This window comes from Battus philenor, unplaced genomic scaffold (genome assembly GCF_028537555.1).
Source record: "Battus philenor isolate CCGP_79_NKW_IND1 unplaced genomic scaffold, ilBatPhil1.0.hap1 SCAF_42, whole genome shotgun sequence".
NCBI classification, from domain to species: domain Eukaryota; kingdom Metazoa; phylum Arthropoda; class Insecta; order Lepidoptera; family Papilionidae; genus Battus; species Battus philenor.
This window is the reverse complement of record NW_027181707.1, coordinates 10001-15000: the sequence shown is the minus strand read 5'-3', so window position 1 is coordinate 15000 and position 5000 is coordinate 10001. Positions and strand designations below refer to the sequence as shown.

The window sequence follows — 5000 nt, the reverse complement described above, 5'->3', positions numbered from 1 at the left end:
CAACGATAAAAATTCGAGGCAGACGCGATATCCGTACGCGACGTCCCTTATTATATTTTTGACGACGACGAACCGACGGACCGCGCGCGCAAGCAAGCAAGCGCGCACGGCGGCCGGTCGTCGTCGCGGGACGCCCTTCGGACGTCGAGTCCGCCTACCGTACACCACCCCCACCGTCGCGATCATCGCGCGTCGCAGAGCGAGTGCGCGTGCGCGAGGCGCGCGCGTCGCGAGTCCTTAGAGGTCTCTAGACGCGCGCACGCACAACGCAACGCTGCACACACAACACGCGTTGCGCGATGAACGACGACGATGACGATGATGATGATTATGATGATACGAGCGTAAACGAAAATCTCGACACGCATACGCGAGCGCGAGTACTTTTCGTTAGCGATCGATCGTCCGGCCCTTTCGGTATCGGTCCGTATCGATACGATAATATAACGTTCGCACTGGAACGACGACGCGTATCACCGACATAATACGGATGCGTAGCGACGACGAGCGGTGAACTCTCTCGCATCGGGCTAGGCGCGCGCGCACATGAACATCACGTAATGTTTACTTACATATGTTTGTGTGTGCGTTACGCTTGCCGCGCAAGAAAACATTCACCGCCTGCCGGTCGCATCCGTCGGAGACGCGTCGTCTGTGCTTCCGATATATTTTATTATATCGTATACACGAACCGATGAGCTCGGACGAAGACCGCACTACGAAGACTCGCGTCTTAGCGATGCGTGTAATCTTTTCACACTCGTTTCATATTCAATACAATTCGATATATTTAAACGGACCGTAAACGCGCTCCGCGCGTACGCGGACGTGAGGGGTGCAGCACCCCGCCGTCCGTCGTCCGTCGCGAAGAACGTTCAACGGAAACCGTCAATTGTTCGAAAGAGCGCGCGCCCGCTCGCCCGCGCGCGGTAGTGCGGCAGCGGCAGCGCGACGACAGCGACGGCGGATAGTGAGAGAGAGAGAGTGAGAGCCGCGGCGGCGCGGACGAGAGACTCTTATTAGAGATCGTCCCATCGCACCGTCCGCGAGCTCGTTCATCACCCCCCACCAACCCGCCGCCGCCGCGTCGCGCGTCACCGCCGCGCGCATCGACCGGCGCGAGCGCACGTAGCGCGCGTTCTACACCGAACAGTGTGGTTTTTATATTTTAACAGCCGGCCCTCAGACAGGAGTGGTCCTGGATATTTCTCCACGGACCGCAATGTGCGTTCGAAATGTCGATGTTCAAATGTGTCCTGCAGTTCACACTATGACGCGCAGTTAACTGCGTTCTTCATCGACCCGCGAGCCAAGTGATCCACCGTCCAGGGTAATGGTTTTTTCTTAATGTTGTTATTACTTACGGTAGCGGCCTACGGCTCTCGCCGTCGGCCACTTGATTGTCCGTTTTTATGTATTAACGTCGAAAGTTGGTCGAATTCATGTGCGCCGAGGCGTTCATAAAGAAACGGCACCGAAAAAGCTTAACGCCCCGACGCGAATCCTTTAGAATGATGAACGACGACGACCCGCGCACCCCCCAACGAGCTGGCGTGACGCACGACATTGTCATCTTTCTAACCGCTTAAATTTCGTTTTGTATAGCGCCAACCGACAATAAAGGGCCTGAGCTAGGCAGTGGGGATTTTCACCGCTTCGAACGCTCCGTTTGGTATGCCCCGGTCGGCGCTCGTCTCTCGGCGTTTTTCCGCCACCCGGCCGCTTCGACGGCGGCGGAGGCAGCGGCGGCGGTAGCACTTTCGACGAATGCCACCACCGCCACCGGCCACCGCCACGGCGCCGTCGCCGCTGCGCCGTTAGGCGTAATAGACGCTAGAGACAATTATTTCACATTTTATTTTTTATACATATATACAAACACGCACACACACACGCACGCACACGCGCGCGCGCTCGTCCGCATTAGATACGAACAGCAGCGCGCGCGTACGTACATATATATGTATATATGTCGTATATATATATATCATTATGGATGTATTACATATATATATGTGTAAACACGGTATGTACGAAGTCGTCGTCGTCGTCGTCGTCGTCGTCGCAACAGCAACAACAGCAACAGCGGCGCAACAACGTTCGTGAACATATCACGCGTCTCGCACACATACACACACGTTAATGATCCTTCCGCAGGTTCCCCTACGGAAACCTTGTTACGACTTTTACTTCCTCTAAATGATCAAGTTTGGTCAACTTCCCAGCAACGCCGACGGCCGTGAAGCCACCGCGTGTCGGTCCGAAGACCTCACTAAATCATTCAATCGGTAGTAGCGACGGGCGGTGTGTACAAAGGGCAGGGACGTAATCAACGCGAGCTTATGACTCGCGCTTACTAGGAATTCCTCGTTTATGGGGGATAATTGCAAACCCCAATCCCCAGCACGAAGGAGTTTCAACGGGTTGCCCGGGCCTCTAGGCCAGGGAGAACATGCTGATTCCTTCAGTGTAGCGCGCGTGCGGCCCAGGACATCTAAGGGCATCACAGACCTGTTATTGCTCAATCTCGTGCGGCTCGAAGCCGCCGGTCCCTCTAAGAAGAATTTTAATACGTCGCCAGTGAGTTGCGCCACCGGAGCGGCGCACACCTAAATGACGACGCCTATTTAGCAGGCTAGAGTCTCGTTCGTTACCGGAATTAACCAGACAAATCGCTCCACCAACTAAGAACGGCCATGCACCACCACCCACCGAATCAAGAAAGAGCTGTTAATCTGTCAATCCTTCCGGTGTCCGGGCCTGGTGAGATTTCCCGTGTTGAGTCAAATTAAGCCGCAGGCTCCACTCCTGGTGGTGCCCTTCCGTCAATTCCTTTAAGTTTCAGCTTTGCAACCATACTCCCCCCGGAGTCCAAAATCTTTGGTTTCCCGGAAGCTGCCCGCCGAGCCATCGTAGTAACGTCGGCGGATCGCTAGATGACATATTTACGGTTAGAACTAGGGCGGTATCTAATCGCCTTCGAACCTCTAACTTTCGTTCTTGATTGATGAAAACACCTTTGGCAAATGCTTTCGCTGATGTTCGTCTTGCGACGATCCAAGAATTTCACCTCTAACGTCGCAATACGAATGCCCCCAGTTATCCCTATTAATCATTACCTCGGAGTTCTGAAAACCAACAAAATAGAACCGAGATCATATTCTATTATTCCATGCACGAAATATTCAAGCAGCATTTTGAGCCCGCTTTGAGCACTCTAATTTGTTCAAAGTAAAATTGTCGGCCCATCTCGACACTCACCGAAGAGCACCGCGATAGGATTTTGATATTGAACCGCCGTTTTACCGACGGCTCACCGACGATATGCTCCGCAGACGTGTCAGTATCACCGCGGATGCGGTGCACCGACAGCGCGGCGCACAAATGCAACTACGAGCTTTTTAACCGCAACAATTTTAGTATACGCTATTGGAGCTGGAGTTACCGCGGCTGCTGGCACCAGACTTGCCCTCCAATTGTTCCTCGTTAAAATATTTAAAGTGTACTCATTCCGATTACGAGGCCTCGTAAGAGTCCCGTATCGTTATTTTTCGTCACTACCTCCCCGTGCCGGGAGTGGGTAATTTGCGCGCCTGCTGCCTTCCTTGGATGTGGTAGCCGTTTCTCAGGCTCCCTCTCCGGAATCGAACCCTGATTCCCCGTTACCCGTGACAACCATGGTAGTCGCAGAAACTACCATCGAAAGTTGATAAGGCAGACATTTGAAAGATGCGTCGCCGGTGCTGGACCATGCGATCGGCAAAAGTTATCCAGATTCATCAAAATTAACGACTTCGGACGCGAGGCCCTCCGTCGATTGGTTTTGATCTAATAAAAGCACTCATCCCATCACTGGTCAGAGTTCTGATTGCATGTATTAGCTCTAGAATTACCACAGTTATCCAAGTAACCGAGGTAAGATCTAAGGAACCAAAACTGATATATTGAGCCATTCGCGGTATCGCCTTAATACGGCTTGCACTGAGACATGCATGGCTTAATCTTTGAGACAAGCATATAACTACTGGCAGGATCAACCAGGGAGCTAGCTAGAGCTAACACACACCAACACCGCACATACGAGAGATATGAGGGTGATGATGATATGATAGACGTGTGACAAGCGACGCGTCGGACGTTCGAAACGCCGTGACGCGCCGGTGCCTAGGTAGCTTTTTGCGTGCGTGCGTGCGTGCGTATTTATTACAATACACACACAACACCACACCGCAACAACAAAATGAATTCGTTTTTCTATCTGTTCACGGAGGAAAATGTATATCTCAACACTCGCCTCGCGTTCGTCCAGATTTACTTTGGACGCGGCATCGCGTCCGATTCATCGGAACGTTCTTTGACGAGACACATACAAATCTTCACTTTTATAAAATATCGTTTCGCAAAACGAACAATGACCGATTTCCAGCCCGGTTTTAGAGAGATCCGAAATCCTTGATTTATATATCATGATCGACCGTCGCGCGACTAGCGCGCGACGAGCTCGTTGATGCGATGCGTTAAGGGCCGCCCCGAAGTCGACTCGGGAGCCCAACGCCGTTCGCGTTAATTAAACGAGACGTTCTCTTACGCCTTCCGCTCTTACATAACGGAGACGTCGTCCGACACAGTTTACGGTGTGTTGTTGTGGGGAGATGATCCCCTTTTTCTTCCCTCCTCCGCCGCCGCTGTGTCGTTCGTGCGTTTGTCGGTTATAGAAGTTTCAGTTTCGGGCGTTCTCGTTGGTGGCGCGCGTTGTTTGTGTATCGGTGTTATTAGTTTTGTTCGATTCGCGCGCGTTTTCTAAGAATAATTTTTAAATTTTTTTTTTTTTATAAAAAAAAAAAAAAAAAAACTAAATCTAAAAAAAACGCAATCTCCGCAAACAAACTAACACCACCACACCACACACACCCCACCAACCAAAAAAACACACTCCACACTCCACAACCACCAACAAACAAAACAAAACAGAAGAGCATCGGAGAGAACTCTATTCGGCC

General features: G+C 51.7%; 3 non-coding genes across 3 annotated transcripts in view; all 3 read right to left on the bottom strand.

Annotated features, from left to right (window-relative positions):
* Positions 1–2, bottom strand: part of LOC137929138 (large subunit ribosomal RNA) — a 4034-nt gene extending 4032 nt beyond the window's left edge. Inside the window, exon 1 of the ribosomal RNA XR_011108712.1 lies at positions 1–2. This exon is cut by the window's left edge and continues 4032 nt beyond it. This is a non-coding gene — a ribosomal RNA (large subunit ribosomal RNA).
* A 1174-nt stretch (positions 3–1176) lies between these two features.
* Positions 1177–1333, bottom strand: LOC137929108 (5.8S ribosomal RNA). Its single transcript, XR_011108683.1, has one exon. It is a non-coding gene; the product is annotated as a 5.8S ribosomal RNA (ribosomal RNA).
* An 807-nt stretch (positions 1334–2140) lies between these two features.
* On the bottom strand, positions 2141–4044 carry LOC137929113 (small subunit ribosomal RNA). The gene has a single exon (XR_011108688.1). It is a non-coding gene; the product is annotated as a small subunit ribosomal RNA (ribosomal RNA).
* Between the last annotated feature and the right edge of the window lie 956 nt (positions 4045–5000).